This window comes from Pinus tabuliformis, chromosome Q (assembly GCF_031772625.1).
Source record: "Pinus tabuliformis cultivar Carrire ecotype Pingquan chromosome Q, CPIR1, whole genome shotgun sequence".
In the NCBI taxonomy this organism is placed as follows: domain Eukaryota; kingdom Viridiplantae; phylum Streptophyta; class Pinopsida; order Pinales; family Pinaceae; genus Pinus; species Pinus tabuliformis.
The window spans coordinates 422771012-422797080 of record NC_142296.1 but is presented as its reverse complement, the minus strand read 5'-3'; positions in this window follow the sequence as shown (position 1 = coordinate 422797080).

Genomic DNA, 26069 nt, shown 5'->3' with positions numbered 1-26069 from the left:
TGACCTTATATACATGCAAGGGTGTAAGCAAATAAAAATATAAGTAAATTAGATGTATGATAAATAAATAAAACATCTTTTTATACTTACTCAAAAGGTATGGTAAATAAATAAAAATATAAATAAACTAGACATATGGTAAATAAATAAAACCTCTTTTTATATTTAGTCCATAACCCTCGTTCTATTTATGAAGGCTCAAAAAACATGTTTTATTTAAGTGAATCCTATGGGCCAAATACCATATTTGTAAAAGAGGTATGGTAAATTAATAAAAATATAAATAAACGAGAGGTATGGTGAATAAATAAAACATTTTTTTATATTTAGTCCATAAGTCACCTTATATTTACGAACACTCAAAAAATGCGTTATATTTAGGTGAAACCTATGGGAAAAATACTATGGGACAAATACCATGGGCTAGATTATTATTAATACCATGCAAAAAAACATTATTAACCCTAATATTAGTACTAATAAAAATAAAAATGGCACATGGTATTGATCCATGGTATTCACCAAAATGGCACATGGTATTGACCCATGGTATTCACCTGGAATGTAGCCTATTTAAATGGGGGAATTAAACTAGCATAGATCCATCTTTAGTTTGGATCTACTAACCCTCGAGAGGTATCAAATATCGTGATATGCAAATTAGCATAGAGTGAAAAAATATTTGATCCCTCTCTGGGCTTGGTGGATCAAGAGTAAAAATGGATGTTGTAATTTAATGTATGTTAAACATTTTAGCTTGGTTAAAACAAAAAATAAAATAAAAAACAACTATTAATTTTATTAATTTTTATAAATTACTAATAGTAATTTTTAAGCTCCAGGTTTATGATAACCCATGGTATTGACCCATGGTAATAACATGGTATTCATGTGAGCATAGACTATTTAAAGGGGAAATTCTATCATCTTAGATCCATCTTAATTGTGCGTCTACCAAGTGCTCAGAGGGATAAATAGATTTCATCCCCTAAGAGTGGTAGATGTGGAGTTAAGATGGATATAGGTTGGTTTTTATGATAATGAAGATATTAAATAGACTTAGGAAATTATACTGTAAAAACATCTTAAGGTGAATGGTTAAAACATAGGCACTGGCCAACTATATTTGTATACTTTTGTTTTAAACTGAAACAAATCCATGGCTAAAAGGAATGGATTGATTGCACTAGTCATCCTTCTATAACTTTCCAACATAGGCTAGAGTAAACAGATTGTAATTTGGGTAATTTTTCTAACTACAAACAGGAACATACTTGTGTATTGGCAGGGTGGTTACGAGGTCCCTAGAAGTGATGAATTTGAATTTTTCTTGGTTTTATATATAGTATTAGGTTTTTTCTTGGTTTTATATATAGTATTAGGTTTTTTCTCATGCTTTCTGTGAATGACATGGGTGAATTTTATCCTACACTGACTAGGTTATCGATATGTAATTTCGGTAATTTTGGTTTCAAAAGATATCTTAAAGAAATTCAATGATTTCATTTTTGTATTCAATAAACACAATATTCTAATGGAATTTTGCATTTGTGGTTTACCTATACAGATTCCATGGAGAAGTATTAGTGGTGTGACATCAATTGTCCTCAAGTAGAGGCTTTAGTTTTACTCTTTTCTGTAAGCAAATACTTTCTTCCAACATTTTTGAGTTCCATGAAAATTTTGAAAGTCCTAATAGTATTCAATTATGGGTTCAAGAGAGACATAGTATTCAATTATGGGTTAAAGAGATCCACACTAAATGATCTATCAGCCTTATCTTCACTTAGTTTAAGACTATTCACTTGGAGAGGCTGCATGTGCCCCCACTTCAAGAGCATAGTAAAGTCATGTAGAACTTAGAGAAGCTATCTTTAAGCTTTTAGTGAAGATTAGAAAAATGTCTGGGTTCAATAACACCTAGTCAAGCATTCAGCTTCCAATAATGCTATATTTTGACCTGGAGCACTTTTGTGATTTGGAGGAGATGCCCCCTCGTATTTGTGACACATCTTCAGTTGTGAATTGGAATATTACTAACTGTCATTTCCTTCGAAAGTTACCTGATGACTTGGGGAACCTCAACTCTTTAAGAATGTTAAGGAAGGAAAGAAAGTACATTATGCTAAGTTCTCTTATGCTTTTCAAGTTTTTCTTGGACATCTACAATGTTTCAGGTAGGAAAGTACATTCTGTTAATGAAAATTTGTCTTGATAGAAAGGCCCAATTTCAAATTCTAATGCTTTCAAAAAACATTGTATAACTGTAATGTTTCTAAAAGGAAATCATATTTTTTCAATTTAAGTATCATGATCCAATATTCCAACTTATTTTTCAGTAACCCATTAGGCTTTGTAGCTTTTAATAAATCCATGTCTTTTGATAAAATCCTCTTCCAAATTAGAACGCAGTTTCCTTTTGGCAATAACCACATACGATGTCTTGATTTTGTTATTAAGAAAATAGAGGTTGTGAAACAAGCCTGTGCCATACAAGGACTTGATTAATTGATTATGTATCAATTATGGCTCTTGATGTAACAATGTCTTGATTTTGTTGCTTGAAAATAGAGGTTATACTTTACTATGTCACAGAATTTCTTACAATCTTTCCATAAGTATTGATTTGTAATCTCAATCACTGAGTGATGACAGTAATGACAAAGGTAATATTCCATGGTTTGAAGTTCCCCTCTTACTAAATATTTAAATATATCACCACAATTTAATTGTTAGTTAAAGGAATTGTATTTGATTTGTAAACAATTCATTGCTTGATTTATAGATTTTGATTTTTTCCCTTTTTTATTTTTTTCTTAGATTTGGTATGAGATATCTTCCAAGATTTGGGTTCCTTGGTTTCCCCACCATAACTACTAGGTTCAGATGCTATCATTAAATATTCTTGGAACGTTACAACTTTTCCAGTAAGTGTTCTTTGAAACATTGTTGTTGCTTTTCCATGGTGTTAATGCAAATAAGCATTGCAACTAGTGCCATTATTTAGATTAAGTGCCGAAATCTAGGTGGTCCTGTAATGATGGAGTGATTGTTTTCTAGCTACTAAGGCCATATGCATTTTTATCTCTTATGTTGTCCTAAGATATTCAAATTCAGAATAAGAATTGAGGTCTCGTTTCCACTATAGATTGCAGTCAGTTTCTTGAACATAATATATAGTAGATTATCTTTTACTAATCAACTGTGGATGTGATCCCTCGTAGGAAAGGAAATTCAAAGTGACTTTGATTTCACATTGATTTTTCAAAACATCCACATAGGAAAGGAGATTCAAAGTGACACTGATTTCACACTGATTTGTGAAAATGGAGGCAAGAGAAAAGGAAACTTTGTATTCAACAATGCTCTTAATTTCATATGTACATGCATAGACATATTAGCAGAAAATATTGAAGGGTTGCCTAAGTAATATTTTCCATTCCACTACATTCTTTACAGCTTGTAAATAAATAACTCGGAACAATTCATTACACTACTTGTTATTCTTTATTAATCAGTGGTTAAGATTTTGATATTGAAATGGCTAAGATTTTTCTTCCTTCTATGAAATTGTGTGTTCTATAATGCTTATTTTCCATTCACTATGTATAGCATATAAAGTGTGTCTAATGGAGTAGGAAGATTGGAAAATCTTGTGATCCTTGAACTATGTTACAAGGCAGAAACCTAATGGCGCAGGGTAGGTGCATCCCCACAAAGAGGTCACAAATACCAAAGTTGGTATTGGCTAGTGCCTTGAGCTAGAAATTTTCCTTTACCCTTGTATTAACAGTGAATCTGGAGAGGATTCTAATATTATCTTTATAAGATTTATATCAGTTAAGATTGATGAATAAAATTCATGAGACATAAGCTAGGATGTCCTTGCAAGGTGGTTGTTGATTATTGGAAGCTATGATGGCCATTATGTCAAGCTAGGTGGTCGCACTCCCTTGATCGTGAGCATGATTGTGACCAAGATGGAAGACTTCATAGTCTAGATTGATTGTTTAGCAGTGATAGTTAGTGGGCTCATTCACAAAAGCTTCCATTTCACTAATCCTTTTTATAGAGTTCTCAGATTCAATTTCCAAAGGTTTTAATTACACTATAGAGTTGAGTTCTGAGAGAGTTGTGATTCATAGTGTTAAGTATAGTAGCGATGACACTTGAATGAAGACAAGCATAGTAGAGGTATTAGACTCTATTATAAGCTTACCTGCATATTATAAGGGACTTGGTTGGCTTTTTTATAATTCTATAAACAAGTTCCATGTCGTGGAAATGTGAAAAAAAATAGTGATATTGCCACCATGTGGCTCTTGTCATATATGGTTTTATACTTTTTCAAAAAATTCTCTAAGAGTTCACAATGCTAAGATTCACTAGGACTTTACAAAGTTTTATTATTTAGTGAAAGACTCACCAAGATCTTACAAGATTTTATAATTGAGTAAAATATTCTCCATCGCTGGTGAGAGATTCGCCAAAATTTTATATATACATATTATATTATTGATAAAATCTCCTTCCATTTTTCCTATATACCATGGAGATTTGCCCATTTATTATACATATAAATTTAGGGGGGGTTCTTAAAATTTTCCGTGATTGGGGGCAATATTTTCAAACTTGGCCCAAATCAAATCTTGAGAAGGTGTGTCAGGAGGAGGAAGTCTTTGCCATCCTTCTGACCTGTCATGATGGACCTTGTGGAGGTCACTTTGTAGCAAAGAGGATAGTGTTCAAATTTTTACAAGCAAGCTATTATTCACCCACTCTTCATCAGGATGTGAAAAAATACACTAGTCAGTGTGATCGGTGCCAAAGGATGGGAAGGCCTACTCCAAGAGATGAAATGCCTCTACAGCCTCAAGTGACTTTCGAGCCATTTGACAAGTGGGGCATGGACTTCATTGGGCCTATTGACCCTCCTTCAAAGAAAAAATAGTACATTATTGTGTGCACTGATTATTTGACTAAGTGGGCTGAAACCAAGGCAATTAAGGCAGCAACAGAAGAGAAGGTGGCTGAGTTCCTAAGGGAGAATGTATTCTACAAATTTGGGTACCCTAGAGAGTTGGTCACAGACCAAGGCAGCCAGTTTACCTCCAACATGATTGAAGACTTGCTTAGCCATCACAAGATCAAGCATAGAACCTCCACTCCCTATCATCCACAAGCTAATGGGCAAGTGGAGGTGACCAACAGAGCATTGGAGGGCATCTTGACCAAAGTGGTAAGCAGCAATAGGAAGGATTGGGCAGAAAGACTAGTTGAGGCCACCTGGGCCTATAATACCACATGGAAGACCACCACTGGATTCACACCCTATGAGCTGGTCTATGGGAAAAAGGCTTTATTGTCCATTGAATTTGAATATAAGACATTAAGGATGGTGGCCCAATTAGATCTGGATCTCAACAGTGTATAGAAAGAGAGATTGTTCTAGTTGAATGGTTTGGATGAATTCAGAATGTAGGCCCTCCTACATACAGAGGTAGTTCAACTTCAGAGGAAGATCTGGCATGATAAAAATATCAAGGAGAAGCAATTTCAGGAAGGCGATTGGGCGTTGCTATATGATTCTAGGTATAAAGAATTCAAGGGCAAGTTAAGGACAAGATGGATTGGACCTTATGTTGTGGAAAGATGCCATGATAATGGTTCAATGCAAATCAGGACCATAGATGAAGAAGCCATTCCTTTGCTTGTTAATGGACACCGATTAAAAATTTACAAGAGACCTTTATGAAAACAAGAGTTAATTGATGATATCAATAAAACAATGATGATAGTGAAGCAAGTTCCATCTCCCCCTCTATCAAATCACTGAGAAAAAAGAAAAAACAATAAGGACTCAAGTGAAAACCTCCATGAGGCACCTGAGTCCCATCATTGGGTTGAAAACCTCTTGAGGCAGCTTAGTGGTGTCAAAAAAAAAAAATAGAATAAGAAAGATCCCTGGGTGAAAACCTTTCTTGAGGTGCCCAAGGGAAATAACTAGGGTGAAAACGTCTCAGGGGTAGCCTAGTTGTTTTTCAAAAAATAAAAATAAAAAAATTAAATCATGACATTTCCATTTGCAGGTCAGCAAGAAGGATGGTCAAGGAGCAAAGGAGGATCACAAAGAGACCCCTATCACTCACATGTTTAATTTTCCACTCATTATCATGCATCCCTCCATCATTTCTGTCGTTTTTTCACTCCATTGCTTTAGTTTAAAATAGGATTGTGCTTTCTATAGGATCCCTTATATTCCTACAAGATCCCCTGAAAACCTACAAGATGATCCTATAGGAATTACAGTGACCCAAAAATCTTATAGGAGGCAGTCCAAAGGAAAATGATTGACTTGATAGGCCACTAAAATTCACTGTCTTCATCATCAATCACCACACTTTGTCCACCATCATCATCCCTATACTTGCCATTAGAAGAAAAAATCAGTTTCAAAAGTATTTTCTTTTCAATCTTCGAAAAAAGGGAAACAAAGAGGAATAAAGAGCATCACCTGAATATTCCTTTATCTCCGCACTCCCACTCCTTATTTCCATCCATGTCACCATCCTCACAACCCTAGCAAGAAGAATGATTAAAGAGTTCTAAGGGAGAAGCAGCTACATGACATCCTGTAGGAAATCCTATAGCAGCCTATCCCACACAATACCAATCATACTAGCAAAAAGCCTTCAGCATGATGATCCAGGAGCTCCAAAGTAGAAGCATCATATCTTCAACCATAGGTACTTGCATAAACAAAGAATCCATTAGCAGACATCAAGAGGAGGACGAAGAATAACATGCAACAAATACACACAACAACACCTCTAGTCTTCAACAACTGCAACATGGCATTGGAACGACAGGTAAGTATCCCACTCGCTCTCTAATATGCATCATGTAGTCAAAAAAAAAAATGTAAGGGTTACGAGATAGTTTTTTTATAAGTGAAAAGGTGGCCAGTTAACTTGGCCACCTTCATTCAGTGAACACATGCACAACCAAGTGTCCTCTCACACGTGGCTGCAGTCAACTCAAAGACAAAGAAGGAGTAGGAAAAAAGTGGTTGAAGCTACAGATCCATAAGGTGGGAGCTGATTACAAGGAGTGGGAAATGATGAGGTTGTAGTGGGGACCAATGGTCCAAAAATGGAAATGTACCTTTGCTACCAGCACACCACCTCACCCCAAATCACCATAAGAGGAAATAAAGCATTGTTTCCATGCATTCATGCATTTCACTTCCTTGAAATTCACTCACTTAGGTCGCTCTCATACCGATGCAACCCACCGGAAGCAAAACTCCATCGTTCATTACACAGGAATTCCTACAAGATTGCACAGGAATTCCTATAGGATCATGCACAGGAATTCCTATAGGATACATAGAGACTGTCTACAGGATTGGCAGAGAAGAGTTCAGAAGGGATATCATGGGAGTTGGCCACTGCAAACAATCTAAAGAGGTAGGCTCTATAATTACATCCCTCTTTACAAGTAAATGAACCAGAAATCCTCTAAGTTTGAGTGAATTTAGTAATTGTGTAAGGGAATTACATACACAATCATCTATGTTTTGGTTCTGCATTTGAAAATTGTTTCAACCCTCTCATCTCCTCAAACTTCACCAACAAGATGATAAGAGGGTTTAATAGGAGGGAGCCCACCAACACTGTGAGAATCCAACAACACCCCCAAGTGCTTGAAATATTCACAAGACATAATTGGATGGGGTTTTTCGAAAAATTCAGAGGGTATGATGATGAGGTGGCTCAAGAATTTTCTCTCTCCCTCACTCCACTCACCAGAATCCATGCCACTATTGTAATAAGGGGCCTCACTATAGATCTCACCCCTGAGCTCATCAACAGAGTCACCACACTTCCCCTAGGAATACCATGGAGGAAAGAAGACAAAGGAGATAGCCAAGTTGCCAAAAGAAAATTCTTTTTAGAAGGTGAGGAACCCACTGAGGACAAAAATGGAGTAAGGAGGGAAAGTCTGCCATATCCATGGAATGAGGTAAGCTACCAACTTATCAAATAAATTTCATGTGAAGGTAGGTATAGTCTGGTCTATGGCTATCATTTCAGGATCCTTGAAGAATTGAGATTTGAAGTAGAAACACCCCCTCACCAAGGCCTCGACATACCATACTTCCTGCTTCAATCACTCATAGACTCAAGCATCAAAGTGAAGGAGGGAAATTCCCAACAGTTATCTCACCATGGGTTAATTAGGATCCTTATAGAAGATGCCCTCCAGAACTTTAAAACTCCTATAACATAGTCATTTTTCAGAGACATGCCAACAGAGGATGACATCAAAGCTCTCACTTATGATGTTAGTCCTACTGTCAGTGAAGAGGAAGTAAAATAGGAAGAGGAAGATACAGAAGGAGATAAGGATGAGATGGATGAAGAAGGAGATGACACAGAGGAACATGATGAAGATGAAGAAGAAGAGGGAGAAGAGAAGGAGGATGATGAAGAAACAGAGGAGGATGTTAAGGAGGAAACTGATAGAGATGATGAAGATCTACAAGAAGAAGAAGAAGAAGACAAGAAGGACATAGAGGAAGAAGGCAATGGAAAAGAGGGGACAGAAAAAAGGAGGAGTCACCTAGGGTGTCTCCAAAAGCCACTGAGAGAGAGGTAGCAGCTGCCCTCACTGCTCTTAGCACCCCAATCAAGCAAAAAGGAAAAAGGCAGAGTCCGACAACATTATATTTCAGGATAAGAAAGAGCATGAGAATAAGACAGGGAAACCGCAAACATCAACCAAAATTTCTATTGTGATTGAAGACTCCCCTACACAAAAAGAGAAAACGCCTTCCCCTAAGTCCCCTATCACCCATGTGACAAGGCATACTACTAGATCAACTTCCTCCAGGGGAAAGGCAATCCTACAAGATACTCAGCAAAATCTACAGGAAGAAAAAACTGTCCTACATGATACTCTACTAAATCTACAAGAGGCATAGAAATTGGAAAGGAAGGTAGAGGAGCAGCAAGAAACTAAAGAAGAGGACCCAAAGATAAAAGAACCTAGCCCCCAACTTAACCTGGACTCCTATTACTGTTTTATTGAAAGAGGCAAGGTCATACCTCAAAAAGTTTCCATCCCACTGTTTTCGAGCTTGAGAAGGAGAGGGCCAGAACTCACCGATGGATGCAGATCTCAAAATCAAAGGGTGTGGAAGACATTGGGAACATGGAAGAGAAAATCAAGGAGATGGGCAGAGAGCTAAGTGGCTTGAGGGACATAGAAGCTATAATGAGAAATCAACTAGAGACAAAAGATTCATGGTTGAGAGGACAACTCTAAGAAAGAGGGAATCAATTGGCATGTATGGCCAATCTCTCTTTGGAAGCATCCAGTGTAGGATGCCAGCTAAATGTTATGCTCTCTACCTCAAAGAACAATGGTTGTAGTTTTAGATTAACACCCTAGCATAAAGAGGCACCATGCCATTTTAGGACTACAGGGAATTTATTGATATTTGTGATCAAAGTACACTAGAAGATATGGCCAAAATGGCTGAGTTTTATTTGCATAACATGGCCCTCATAGACATAAATGTATGGTAACCTAATTCCAAGCTAGGAGATCTACAATTAATGGATTTGGCATCATGGATGAACCATGAGGAGTCAATAGCTGCAAAGATGAAAAGGATATTGGCAAGACAGAAAAATGAACCTCTTCTGATCAAAGCTGAACAATCAAATCCCATGGCCCTCATCAATACACATAATTTGATTGCAAATGATCCTCAACTAGCACCTAGATATCTTTCTTGCCAAGAGCAAGCAATTTCACATTTTGAGGACATGTTCAGGTTGCTAGGAGATGATAGTATACATGTTTGCCTAAGGAGATGGAACACAGTTCCATACAGCTTAAAGATAAGAGAATCTCACTCTCCTCAAAGGTTGACAGAGGCACTCAACAAGACACCTATGTATAATAAATCTATGAAAAGGTTGAAGGTCAATTGGATAGGCCTAATGCGCAATCCACCACTACTCTTAGGGATGCTAAAAGGAAGAAAAGAGGTAGTGAGAGGAGGTAGAAAAGAAAGCATACTTATATGAATAAGAAGAGGAGACCACAACAAAGGCATGGGATGTCAGAGAGACCACTAGAGCCATGAAGGATATGGATATTAATTAAGTTGCTCAGAGGATGAGCAACACTTTCAGTAGGGGGTTATGATGAGCCTCATCATTGGGTAATTATATGGGCCTTAATTCACCTCCTACCTTAGTCAAACCAACTTTTCCCATAATTTAACACACGTTTTTTATTATATTTTGTTTATGAGGTGAGTTAGAGTTGGAAATTATGCTTTGTGGTCTAATATGCATTGAATGCAGGATTAAAGGAGAAAATCAAGGAATTTTGGCAAAGACTCGGGTCAAAACTTGATTGGGACAAGGGAGAGGGATTGTAGGAGGTAAATCCTCCTCATTTACTACTCCATTAGAATATTCCTCCATTCATCACATCAGCTCAGAGTGCAAACAGCCAAATGATGAGGACTAGAAGGCAATTGAGCAAGTGAGAGATAAAGCACCTGGTTTATTTCGAGTTTGGGAGCCGAGCCTCCCTAATTTTAAGGAAGTCATTTGGGACTTCAGATGTATAAGTAGAGAGGCCTAGGACCTCAGTAGGATTCATATTTTTGATGGTAAAACTCTAATCTATTTTCGAGATGCAAAACTTGTGACAGTTCTATTGATTTAATTTGTTGTTTTGGTAATAGGAATGAGTTTTGTTTTGAGCCAACATTGAGTTAACTCAGAGGGTTGAAGCTCTTGGGTTAAGGCCCAACCCTAGTAGCAAAGGCTCCTCTTTATTGTACATGTATGTTTAGTTTAAATTCATAGCTTCATTGTTAATTTGATTTTTATATGCATTTCCTTTACAAGTAGTGTAGATTAGATTGGTTGTTTAATAGTTTGATTCCATTTGTGCCTTATTTCAAGTAGCAGGTTAGCAAGGAGAAAAAGGATCACCACAAGGTTGTTAGTAGGTGTCTCAGCCTCACTTCCTCTCTCTGGGACCATGACTTGAGGAAGGGACCCTTAAGCAGCCCCAAAAACACAGATTTCTAGTTCTTTTATGAGCTTTGGAGTTTGTTGTCTTTAATTTAGTATTTGTTTAATTTTGTAGGGTAGATTTCATTGTCATTTTTTTGATCTCCATTTCTGCAGTATATCTCACTCATGTTTTCATTCCTTTCAACAACTTTCTTCATGCATAGTATAGGCAGTTGATTCATTAATTTCAGTTTTCTAGTTGATGGAAATGTATCTTGTTGCATAGATTTTTGGAAAACACACATGTTTTATGCAGAGTAGGTGCTTTAGGAGGAGACTAAGACTTTATAGCCAGCAACCACCTTCCACTTCCTCCACCTTATCCATCCCTTGTTTTAACCATCACCTTCACTAGTTTTCCATCATTTTTCATAGAAATTCTCCCAAGCACATTGAGCAAATCTAGTCACCTATTATCTTGGATATTGACTCCTGAGTGATCCTAGACCTCCTCCCACTCCATTCCACCCATCACACACCTTTCCTAAGCCTCCCATCACCTCCCACACCTCACATTTAGCTCTCGATTGTATCTTCTAGGTTTCCTGTAATTCCTATAGGATCATCCTGTAGGTTTCTAGTACATCTTGTAGGTTTTCCTGAAATGACCTATTTTGAGGTCAAATTGATGGAAAACCTCTAGGGAGTCACCAAAATCCTCTCAGAGAACCTCCACACCATCCAATCATTTCATAGACCTTCTGGTCATCCATAAACATGCTTAATCCACCTGCCACATCCATAAGAACAATTAGTTTGCATACTTGATTTTGCATCAAAAGACCGAAAAATCAAAAACAGATTTAGTTTAATCTCTTTACTTGCACATTAGTATTGTTTGATGCTTCTTACTTCTGCAACTTAGATAGTAGCATTTGTTTCATGTTGATTTAACATTTCTGCCTAGCATAGCTTCTTAAATGGTTAATTAGGGAATGGTGTGATTTAGAATTACATGTTGACATTCTCCATTAATGCAGTAGAGTAACTCTCTTAGAGTAGATTTACCTTTCTTCCATCAAAGAATCAATCTTCTTCTCACTCCATAGAAGTCTGGCTTGGAACCCCAGTGGTCTCTCGCCAGCTGAACGGTGACAATAAGCAGAACCATCACTTTTACTTGTGCATACAACACTGTCACCTCCAAGTTTGTATGAACCCCCAGTTGATAAGTGAGGCTGGTAGCCCCGGAGTTGCAGTATCCTTACTGCAATACTAGCGCTCATCAGTTCTCCATTGTAATAAACACACTCAATAGCTTTATCATTGCAGTCAACCTTGGTTCTATGTAGATACAAGCAATCCATTCCCCGTAACATATTGTATGAACCCAATGGTAATGCATTTAAATTTGTTGTTATAGGCATACCATTTAAGTCAAATGCGCAAGCTCTTACCCAATGATGCACTCTCTTCTTTGTACCTGTAGCCATCTCCACTAACCAAGACTCTGCATGCGACTCCTTATTCAAACCACACTTATCCACCAAGTCAGGACTAACATAATTATAATTAGAGCCAGGGTCAATCAAAATAGAAATAACATGATCACAAAGCTTATCATTCATCTCGATGATAAATGCTCGATGCTCTGCCTGTTTGTTATTCAAGGCTACATAGATACGTGGAATATTCTGACCAATGTCTCCAAAAGTCTGTGCCTCTTGTGAATTGTATATATGAGGCCTACCACCTTGATTCTGAGGACAATCTCTCATGCGGTGATCTTTGCCACAAGTCCAAAATTTTATAGGCTTCCAACCTCCATCCTTATTCTTTTCTTTATATCGATGTCCCGTTCCTCTATGTAATTCATTGAACCTCTTAGGTGGTGAAACATTCTCCTTGCTATCAGTAGCATGTGGTCTTGCTTGATTTTTATCCCATTTCATAGAAATGTTTCAACTTTCGAATGGCCTCCTCCAATGATCTAGCCCCATTAAATTCAATCTTATATTTGAATACAACTAGTAGTCCACTAATGAATCTATGAATCTTAGCCTTCTCCTGCTTGAGGTAAGGTACATACCTCAACAGTTCCAATAACTTGTAGGTGTAGTCATCATCTGTCATGGATCCCATCTTTAGTTCACAGAATTATTTTTCCCTTTCATCAAAGTATTTCTTATGACAGATAATTTTCTTGAATAGTTGCTCAAATTCACTCCAAGTTAGATATTCCTCATTTATGTCCCTGATTTTCTTCACATCTTCCCACTAGATGTCTGCTTTACCTTTAATACTGAAAGTAGTCACTCTAGCTTTCATGTTCTATGAGTAGTCATGCAACCTAAATAACTTCTTCATACTGAGTAACCAAGCCTCTTCATCTTGCTATCTCTTTACCTTTCCACCAAAAGTAGGTGGATTTGATTTCTTAAACTCATCCAGCAAGTATCCCTTATCACTCCTCCTATAAGGATGATAACGGTGATGATCATGGTGCCTATCTAAATCAGAACTAGAATAGTAATTGTGTCTATCCCTTCTCCTCTCCAGAGTGTCCAACAATCTACCATATCGAATTGTGCCATCTCTATCTGATCGGTGACTGCCATGCGATATACTTCCATATGCCCCATTAGTTTTGTTCCCCTTCTTCTGACTGATCTGAAGTGGCCCCTGTCACTGCAAATATGACAAGCTCTAAAGTATGACTACATTTACCTCTACGAGCTTTTCCTGTGATTGTATGATTCTTTCATTATCCACCTTACAACTCCTTATCTCTTCCTTGAAGCTTCCCAATGTCACTTTGAAATCAAAAGAGTTCCCAGCACCATACTACTCTTCAAATTCATAGGGAGAGTCTCTGTAGTCAACCATCTTGCTAGCCATTTGATGTTTCTTCCTGTAATGTATATCATGTCAGCTAAACCAAATCACAATAAACCAACATACCTTATTATAGCTTGGGGAGATTACCTTGTCTGCAATATCAATAGATCAGCATGATACATGCATAACATAATCATAACAATATATAAAAATAGTACATAAGAATATAACCATGCAACTATCATTCTAGCTAGGGTCCAGTCATCATTGCATGACCTTAACATGTCACAAACTACAACCTCATGCATGACAACATCCACTACATCATGGTACACTTGACCACATGCAAACATGAAAATGCATAAGAATTAAATAGCCATATATATCATGACCTTATGCATGACGACATCAACAATACCATTGTATGTGGACCGTGCACAACCACAATGTATACATTACACTAGCCTACATGCGGATAGAACTCAAGCATGAGTAGGGGCCATTCCCACACATAACGCATATAATCAAGCATAAATGGACAACACTTGTATGTAGCATCATGTCACCCAATACACAAGAATGATACATGAAACCAAACATACAAGAATTTAACCAAGAAACCACATGATACATGTAAGTGATATATAACAACACATAACTAGTCATATAATCACGTCGATATATAAGTTCCACATGACGACATCACCACAACAATGATAAACACCATGCAATTCTAACATCAGATGGAATGAAAGTGTGAGAGATGTACATGAAACCAATATGCATGCATGACCAACACATAGCCCATCGAGTCTGAATGGTGAACCATGCTATGATACCACTCCTTAACACCCTCCTCCCACATCTACCCAAGAAACTGGCCAACCTAGGTAAATATGCAACGATAGGCCACTATGATATGATTTGACCTCATAATTCACATTAAGGAAGTGGAACCAATGAAAACACACCATGTAGACATCCAACATCATCAACTGAACCCTTAGAGGACAAGTCAGACACTCAGAGAGCCTGTCTTTGGGTCCCACTATTGTTTTAGGTCTCTTGGGCCATAGTTGCTCTCATTCTATGGGCATGGGAGAGACCAACAACCTAAAGTCGCTCTCATACGCCAGCTGACCAGCGACTGTGGACCCGAATTATCAGATATGTGCCAGCGACCTCGGTAGTTAAGCCACTTTTTCAAGCTCAAAGCCTAGGTCACTGCCGAAAATTGATCCATCTCTTCAAATCAATAAGATAACATGGAAATGACATTACTTAAGAAAATACTTGTTCAAGACCTTGACTCAATCCCTACTAGCCATGACAAGCATTTCCTCAAACATATTGCAAATGTGTAATCTACAAGTGTAATTCACAGTTCTCAGCATAAGGGTCTCCTACTTAGCTGAGAATCACTAAGAACCATTGATTCCTCAATACATCAACTACCATTCCATCCATTAGGTCATAGATACATTTATCATTCAATTATAAGTAAAAACATGATGAGAGCCACACATGGTTGCTGTCATAAAACACATACATAACCAACATAATAACAGTAGAAAATACTCATGAAAGTATAGTCATATACACCACATATAATCCATCAAAATTCTCATAGAAATATAAGGAGAAATAACCATTCATTAATGATGCAAAATATAAACCCAGGATGGGACTTCCACATTCCACCCGATCGTAGAATGGTTGAGCCAAATCTCTCTTCATACATTCACCCTCGTGCCACATTCTAAGCATGAATGTGGGATCTCATAAAAAACATCAATCAAACCTCATCTAGGGCTTCCGAAGGCCATTCACGTCGACCAATCAAACAATGATTCCACCTCATGATTGGACATCACAAAACCATCACTATATTGGTCTCCATCCAAGCCTTCCAAAGCTTCCAGATCATTTGTCCAACCAAGGCTTCCAGAACTATTAACTCAACACATAGCTTATACAGGCCTTCTAGAGCATTTTTCCAGCCAAGGCTTCCAGGACTAGTAAGTCAACCCACCAAGGGCTTCCAGAGAATTTGTCCATCCAAGGCTTCTAGGACAAGTAACTCAAACCAAGTTTTTACAAGGCTTCTAGAGCATTTGTTCAACCAGGGTTTCCAGGACTAATAACTCGACCCAAACTAAGGAAACATGAGAACCAACCAAAAACAAACAATGAAAGTAAACCCACAATCATCATGTCTATCCAGGAAATGGCAAGGCTAGGAAATCCACTATCAATCCAAGAAATCCTCCATGCCAATGACAGATCACAACCAAGAAACCACATGCATCTTCCATGCATGCCAAAACTAGTGAAGAAATAATACATGCAACTTGGTACCTGCGTGAAAATATGATGTAGTTGTTGATCCTGATGCCTCCTTGCACTTTCCTTCCTTTCCTTTTCTTTCTTGCTCCAAGAATCCAACTATGCCACACCCTCCAAGAGTTCTCCAATAAAACTCTAAGTATCCAAGAGTATGAGAGAGAGAATAATGAGACAAAGTTCCAACACTAAATTGACAAAATGTTACCAACTGATCCTCAGAAGCCTTTTCATGGATGAGGCCTCTATTTTCTTCATTTTCCTTTAGTTTCCTTCATTTTCCTCCTCACATGCAACCTGTGACCTTTAACCTCACTTTCATGGTAAATTTTAGGGGCAAATTTTAGCCCAAGGGAAAAATTTAAGGGGTTTTTCATTTTAGAGGGGCAAATTTTTTATAAAACACCCATTTCATATATTTAGCCCAACTTTTATTTAAAAAATAATTATTTTTTTCATTTTAGCCCAAAAAAGGGGCGGATAAACTATGAAAATACTCATTTGACCCGATTCGCCTGGTTTGGGAGGTTATATTCCATTACAATCGCCCGATTTTCTGCTTTGCAATGTTAAATTTGTTTGCAATCGCCCATTTTCTAGTTTGGGAGGTGGTTTGGGAGGTTGTATTTGGTCCCAATAAATAAAAATATAAATAAAGTGGAGGTATGGTAAATAAATAAAACCTCTTTTTATACTTACTCCAAAGGTATGGTAAATAAATAAAAATATAAATAAACTAGAGGTATGGTAAATAAATAAAACCTCTTTTTATATTTAGTCCATAACCCTCTTTCTATTTAAGAAGACTCAAAAAAGAGGTTTTATTTAAGTGAATCCTATGGGCCAAATACCATATTTATAAAAGAGGTATGGTAAATTAATAAAAATATAAATAAATGAGAGGTATGGTAAATAAATAAAACCTCTTTTTATATTTAGTCCATAACCCTCTTTCTATTTAAGAAGGCTCAAAAAAGAGGTTTTATTTAAGTGAATCCTATGGGCTAAATACCATATTTATAAAATAGGTATGGTAAATTAATAAAAATATAAATAAACAAGAGGTATGGTAAATAAATAAAACATTATTTTATATTACTCCATAAGTCACCTTATATTTACAAACACTCAAAAAATGCATTATATTTAGGTGAAGCCTATGGGCCAAATTATTATTAATACCATGCAAAAAAACATTATTAACCCTAATATTAGTATTAATAAAAATAAAGATTGCACATGGTATTGACCCATGGTATTCACGTGGAATGTATCCTATTTAAAGGGGTGAATTAAACCATCATAGATCCATCTTTACTCTAGATCTACTAAGCGTTAGTAGTTTTTAAGCTGCAGGTTTATGATAACCCATGGTAATACCATGGTATTCATGTGAGCATAGACTATTTAAAGGGGAAATTCTATCAGCTTAGATCCATCTTAATTCTGGTTCTACCAAGTGCTGAGAGGGATAAATAGATTTCATCCCTCTAAGAGTGGTAGATGTGGAGTTAAGATGGATATAGGTTGGTTTTTACGATAATGAAGGTATTAAATAGACTTAGGAAATTATATTGTAGAAAAAATCTTAAGGTGAATGGTTAAAGCTACATTTAGTCACTTCACAAAATTTAGTAAAAAATACCAATATCTCCATTAATATTGTTTTTTCTGATTTAACAAAAAAAAATTCAAAACATTGAAATCTTATCACTCTTTCCGCATCACCCTCGCAGAAGAGAGATAGTCGTTGCCCAGATTTCCTACCATTTTTCAAACGTTCTCAATATGATATCTTCATGAAAAAGTTAAGATATAGTCGTTGCCTAGATTTCCCACCATTTTTCAAACGTTCTCAATATGATATCTTCATGGAAAAGTTAAGGTACTGATGTTGGATTAATTTTTTGAAAAATATGCTGGTTTTTACAACCTTTCATCTTCTCTGTTATTCTTAGTTTTTCGTATTCTTAGTTTTTCCTAATTATTTGTAGGGGTTGGGCCACTGCACCATATTGTCCTAAAAGGCGGAGAATGTGCACCAAAAAGGAAATTAATCCACATCTTACAATGTTGTTAAAAAATGCAAGAGGTATGAAGGTATTGAATTATGCTAATAAGCAATTTAGATTGGGAGAGATGTAATTAAATTTTATTATTTAATTGAAGATTTCCAATTAAAATAATAATAAATCTACATTTATATATTGATTGGAAGGCTTCCGAAAATCGTCACTTCTTTCCATTAGATCCCCTTCAGGCCTTTAGGATACCTACTACTTTCTTATATTATATAGTTGGGGCTTGCTACCTGTTGGCGTGTTGGGGTAAACAAACTTGATGAGTTTTTTTTGTTCTGGTAGTTGGAGTCTATGGAATAAGAAAGAAATTTGATAGCTTGACAAAAGTGGTAGAGAAAAGATTAATCTCTCCTACCTTGACAAAATTGGTGGTCAAGATCAACACCTACAAGAACTTTGTTGTGGAATATTATCAAAACTAATAGAAGGATATGAAAGAGTGTATAATAAGAACCTTGACAAACACAGCCAATGAAACTTGCAACATTGTTTGTAGGAAGAGAAAATTATGCTTCTTTTTTCCAAACACGTATGTTAGTATATTATATTTTAATGAATATGTTTTCCTAATATCATATATGGTTTCATACTTTAACAAAACATTCACCAAGACTTCACAATGTTTTATTATTTAGTGAAATATTTGCCAAGATCTTACAAGGTTTTATAATTCAGTGAAAGATTCACCATGACTTTACAAGATAATATAATCTGGTGAGAGATTCACCAAAAAAGTTATATATACATATTATATTATTGATAAAATCGCCTCCCATTTTTCCTATGTATCATGGGGATTCGCCCATTTATTATACATATAAATTTAGGGTGGTTCTTAAAATTTTCCCTACTCCCTTTTCTTCTAATTTCCATTATTTTCATAAATAAATGTATCAAAATGGAATTTTTCCTTTCCAAAGCCTTATCCATTACCTTTTCCAATTTCCTTAGCGATAAACAACCAAATGAACAACCCCTAGGATGTCTTGCCCAACATTCAGCTTGGAATAAGTGTCCCATTCATCGAGGATGATTATTTTTTACTTTTTATTACATGGAATTTTCACCAATGCTGTTACAAAACCCTTCCCCTTGGTGGACACTGCCCTCAATGTTCAATCACACATATAACTCACCAACCTTTTGAAATAATACATACTTCTCATGGATCTTTATAACATAGCTTGATGTGGTATTTGCAATGAAAGACCTACTCAATAGAAAAACATCATGACAACATAACAACATACTGCATAGTGGAGATTTATAACACAGGTCATTATGGTATTTACAATGATCATACTGCTTAGTGCCAATCCACATGACATCATAACATCATGATAACATAACTAGATAATAGCATAGTAACATGACAACATAATCATAATAACATGACATCCATATCACATAGTGGATCTCTATAACACAACTCTTTAGGTATTTGCATCCAGTCACACATGTACATATAGTAACATAATCAAAATATAGATACCAAAACATATATGAAATCATATACTAAATATCATTTCTAATCATATATCAAAGCATCATATAGCATATACTAAACCATCATAAATCATATATCAACCACCATAAAGAAAACACCAAACCATCATAAGAAAAATACTAAACCAGCATAACCAAATACTAAACCACCCTATCGAGTTGCTTTTCCTCAATCGGCAAACAAGGAAGGATACATGGCCCGTATCTGATCCCCCATCTCCCATGTCACTTCATCAGATCCTAAGTGCTTCCATGCACTTTAACTTGCTCTATTGCTCAATTCTAGAGAATGAGAACCTTTCTCTTCAATATACACTAAGGCTCTGGATATAATTATCCATATAGTTCCACCTGCAATACAGACCAGTCAATTGTTGGGTTGTGTTATATTCTTTCCATGACTAACCTACGTAATGAATAGGGGGGTTAGAGGGGGGGCAGAGCCCCCCCTTCGTTGCGCTGATTGCGCAGCAGGGGGGTCATAGGGGACCCTATATTAGGTTGGGTGAACCTACCTATGGTTTTCGGTCCATGGCTTTGGACGTGATGGTTTTCGGTCCATTGTATTAGATGCTTCAGCATGTATATATATGTATTGTAACATTGAAAGGAATATAATGAAAAATCAAGCTGGTAGTCCCGGTTTTGGGATCCAAGGGAAAATCTCTATGTATATGTGTTTTATGTGTTATGCTCTCGCATTGTTTATTTTCTATGTTTTAGAATTCGTATGCACGTAATTTCTGTACAGGGTTAAAACCTACATTTGGTATTAGAGTTGTTTTGGCTTCAAGGGGATGCCTTTGTTGCTGAGGGGTTTCGCTTGGGCCTGTGGTAGACCCTGTTCAGTGGGAGATCTGCGAGATCAATTCTGGTGGTGAAAGAAGATGGCGAGCAATGGAAAGATAAAAGATTGAGAAATTTATTGGTCAAAGTTTTGAGTTGTGGAAACTCAAGATGGAGGATCTGTTGGTGGATAAAGATTAGTGGATCATGGTAGATTTGGGTACTAAGCCAACGGGAGTGTCCGATGAAGAATGGAAGAAGCTAGATTGGAAGGCAAAGAGCACAATACGATTGTGTGTCTTAGATTCAGTATTGCTGAATGTATCAAGGGAAGCTACAGCAAAGGCTTTGTGGGACAAGTTAGGGACTTTGTACCAATCTAAGCCTCTGGTGAATAAACTATTCCTATGGAAAAAGTTGTATAACCTGAGGATGAAAGATGGAGACTGTTAGGACCCCACTATGTACCATTTTTGCTATATATTTTGACACCACTCTACTCTTAAACTATGAACTTCAATGTCTTTTTCATCCATTTTATCCCAAGGTATATAGAAACCTCTTCTTTATTATATGATTAATCTGTCTTACATTTAATTCCGCAATACTCTTATATTTTATCATTAATTGAAGTGCATTGTTGCTAACACAAGTCAAAGATCGCAGATAAGTTATATGCCTTGTTGGGAACGAGCGGCCGTTGCTGAAACAGCTGACTCCGTTGCTGAAACAGCTGACTCCGTTGCTCAAACAGCTGACTCCGTTGCTGAAACAGCTGGCCTCGTTGCTGAAACAGCTAACTCAGTTGCTGAAACAGCCGTCAAGCACGCAAAACCCGCTATGCGTAATTTGCGATTCTGGAAGAACTTTTTGTGGATAGTAGCAGCAACCCGAGGATACGGTTACCTGGATTATCCTGAAGATAGCACTTCTGTTGTCTCGGTTGTAACAGTATCTCTTTTTAAAGAACAGAATAGTCCTGTTTTGGAGAAGAAAACAGAATCGAGATATTCGCTCTCATGTAAATTGTAAATGATGTCTCCTCTTTAAAAAGAGGAGACATCATCATTAGAGGGGATTGAATTGTGAGTTACAGGACAGTATTGTGGAGGATTGGAGCTAGTCTCCTTCTGTAATGTATCAGTTACTTTGACAGATGAATAAAAACTTCTTTTGAGCGTTTCAATTTAATTCTTTCTCTTGGGGAATCTTGTGAGAAGGAAAGGGCCCGCCTTCCTCACAAGATTCACCCTTTTGATTCCTGTAGTTTGTTTATTTCTTTATGTGTTTGCACTTCTCTTAATTCTGTTGTTGAAACACTAGTTACATGGTTTGCAATACTCTATTTCTTAGCGCTACACGTATTGAATGCACGAGTGAATGATGTTGAGAGCATGTGCTGAAGATACCTGCATAAAGGGATAGGGTCTTGCTCCCATTGATTGCTTTCCTTTGCCTGCAGTGTGATTAGAAACAAGAGGACAAGTGCTGAAGGTTCCTGTTCCTGGGAATAGGGTCTTGATCTCTTGAAGTACTTTTCTTACAGTGTGATTAGTGCCAGGCAGCAGGTGCTGAAGTTCCTCACCAGGGAATAGGGTCCTGTTCCTGCTATGGTTGAATGATTTCCTTTCTTGTAGATTGATTTTCCTTTACTGTAACAGAGAAATCGTTTCTGCTATAATTTGATTGACTTCAGCTTTAATTCAGTAGAGTATGAATTAGTAGATTAATGAAATTAACAGGTGTGTGTCTTTCTTTCACTACAACATTGATCCCGCTTTTGAAATTGAGCATATCCAGTGCGCCATTACCTTTGAAATAAAAAGACCTTCTCGGGTTGACAATTTATGTGGAGCTCGAATTGTGAAAACAATTAGAGCGACCAACATTTTGGCGCCGTTGCCGGGGAAGGTAATTATAGATTTCAAAAGCATTTATTTTTTCCTTTTAATGTGCAGATTGTATGAGAGGACGAGGAAACCAGAAGAAAAATAACCGCACAGGTGGCAAGGGCTGGGGAGGACGAAAAACGTTTATTGACGAGATTGTATCGAAGGCTGAATCATCACAAAGATTAAGTTCTCGGAAATCAAAATTTCAGCGTTCTCCTCAGTCAGATTACAGAACAGAGGAAGTTGTGGGTCCTGAAAATACAGAAGAACCAGCAGCCAGCGCTGAAGAGTCGGAGGGAAGTATTAGCAGATCAGTAGAACACATTGAGGAAATAGTAGAAAGCGTTGGACGACCGGTAGAAAACATTGAAGAACCAATAGAGGATTCTGACGATCGAGAAAGTGCAGTAGGAGGACCAACAATGGAAGATAACAATGATGCATTCCTCTTTGGAGGAGGACGTGCAGGTCCTGAAGAAGAAAGAAGGGATGAAAATTCCCTTTCTACCTTGGGATTTCCCATCAGTGATCTTCCTGCAGGAACAATGAAAAATATCCCATTGTCTGCCCTACCTAACTTTCATGGTTTATCCACTGAGGATCCTGACGAATTTCTTTTTGAATTTGATATTTTATGCAGAAGTTATGATTATGTTACTAATGCTCAAAAGTTGAAACTGTTTCCAGCCACCTTAAAAGGGAATGCTTTAAGGTGGTTCATGAGCCTTGGAAGTCAGGTAATCACAACATGGGAGCAAATGAAACAAAAATTTCTGCTTAAATATCAAGACTACTGCCGGACGAGAGAGAAGAAGGATGAACTATTCAATATGGCACAAAAATCGGATGAAAGTCTGGAGGATTACATAGAAAGGCTGCAATACAACATACAGAGATCCGATCACCCGGACATAAGTAAGGAAATTCGTAAAACAATATTACTTAGAGGTTTAAGGGATGATTGTTTAAATATGTTAAATATGCTTGCTAAGGGAGATATATCCAAAGAATCATATGATGAGATTTGTGAACTTGCTAAAAGGTGCTCTAGGGGAGCTGCAAGAAACAGAATAAGGGATTCCACCTATTCAAGGGTGCAGAAATCAGCCAATGGAGGAGCAACAAGAGCAGAAATAGGTAATCTACTTGAAGAATTTAAAACCGAAATGTTAAGTTCTTTTGCTTCGCAGATTGACACTTTGCAGGTTAAGAAGAAGCAGGCCGAAGCAGAAGCAACTCTGGCTGTCTTTTGCCCGAAATGTAGAGACAAGCATCCACTAAGGGAATGCCCAAGAGATAAAGTACCAGTTTGCACCCTTTGTGAGAAAGATCATGAGACAGAACAGTGTCCATCTCTACCAGGAATAAAAGCAGCGTTGCAGCCAACGGAAGAAGAAGCTGAGGCAGTTTACCTGCTAACTCAAAGAAGACAATGGCAACCTAAAGGGCAAGGTACGAACTCTGGTATGCCATTTAGTCGTTGGAACAATTATTCAGCTTTTGGCCAAACAAGTTACCCCCCCTTCAACCAAATGCAATACCCACTTTTCAATCAAATGAATTTCCCACCCATGCAAATGCAAAACCCTCCCTTTGTTGACCCTTCAATGTGGACTCCTTGGCCTCCACAGCAACCACCTCCTTTCAATCCTTGGAACCCAAATTGGAATAGTCAATCACTCCCGTACCCAAATCAAATGCCTCAATTCCAACAATCACTCTCTCTGCCATCAAATGCTCCACCAAATAACCAAATGAGACCCCAACTACCTGCGCAACCAAATCCTAACCCCAATAATAAAGTTGTGCAAGTCATTGATATTCAGAATCAGTCTATATTTCCTACTATGCAATGTAATGATATTCATCTGAGATCTGGAAGAATAGTAGAACCTATTATTGATGACATAACTGATTCAGATAAGAATGAAACCGAGAAACAAAAAGAAGCTCAACCACCTCCTAACAAAAATGTTGAATTAACAGAACCACCATTCCCCGAGCGTTTGGTTTTAACCAAAACAGCTGAAACACCTGCTTTCAATTTTATGGGGGAATTGCAAAATTTGTATATTAAAATTCCACTTTTACAAGCATTAAGAGATGTACCAATTTATGCCAAAACATTAAGGGATATTTGTGTTAAGAAACCTGGTAGGAAAACCAAGGACCCCCTTACAGTACATGTGATGGGAGACTTGTCTGCATTAATGTCCGGAAAAGCCCCTCCTGTAAAATATGGTGATCCTGGCCATCCTACTGTCACAGTTCAGATTGGTAAAGCAGTGATTCCCCGAGTTCTGGTAGACTTAGGTGCAGCAATTAATATAATGACTCTGGAAACTTCACAATTGTTACAGCTGAATAACACAATCAGAGATACACCCACCATCTTAGAGTTAGCCGACCGTTCCACAATTAAGCCAGAAGGGATTGTTGAAGACCTGCTCATTTCAGTTGAATCCTGGAAATATCCAGCTGATTTTGTTGTATTGCAAACTAAAACAAAGCTGGGGGGACATCCCTTAATTCTAGGAAGGCCATGGTTGGCCACAGCTGATGCATTTATTAGTTGCAGATCTGGTTCAATGACAATTTCTAATGGTTATGAAACAAAACAATTAACTCTTTATCCTCACGCTACGCCAGTAGTCAATAATGAAGATTCTATATGGATGGATTATGATGATAATGCTGTTCAGCCGATTCTAACTATAGGACAAGCTTTAACTCTTAAAGACAATACAGAGGATTAAATAATCAATAATTTCATTTGTGAGCCTTCTTCTGTCATTGCTGAAACACACAACCAATTAACTGCAATTTTTGAAACTGATGCACAAGAGAAGATTGAACCTGAAGATTCATCTCAAACTTTAACCACGACCTCATCCAAAAGCATAACAGTCGAAATTGAACCCGGCAAGACATTAAACATAAATCCTGATCTAACAGATGCTGAAACACAGCAACTAATGAAGTTATTACATGAATATAAGGAGGCATTTGCCTGGGATTACACGGACATGAAAGGTATTTCTTCTGAATTATGTACTCACAGAATTTACATTAAAGAGGGATGCCGACCTGTTTGTCAACCCCAAAGACGAATGAATCCTAATTTACGAGAAATTGTTAAAGAAGAACTTCAAAAACTGCTTAACGCAGGATTTATATACCCCATATCTGACAGTGAATGGGTTTCCCCGTTAGTAATTGTTCCTAAGAAAAACGGGAAATGGAGGGTATGTGTCGACTATAGAGCTTTAAACAAAGCTACTCAAAAGGATCACTTTCCCTTACCTTTCATTGATCAGGTGTTGGACAGTCTTGCAGGGAAGAAATTCTTTTCTTTTCTAGATGGATTCAGTGGGTATAATCAGATAAAAATTGCACCCCAGGATCAAGACAAGACCACTTTCACCAGCCCCTGGGGAACTTTCGCTTATAGAGTTCTTCCATTTGGGTTGTGCAATGCACCAGCAACCTTTCAAAGAGCTGTTATAGGAATATTTTCCGATATGCTGAATGATTGTATGGAAATATTTATGGATGATTTTACCCCCTATGGTGTG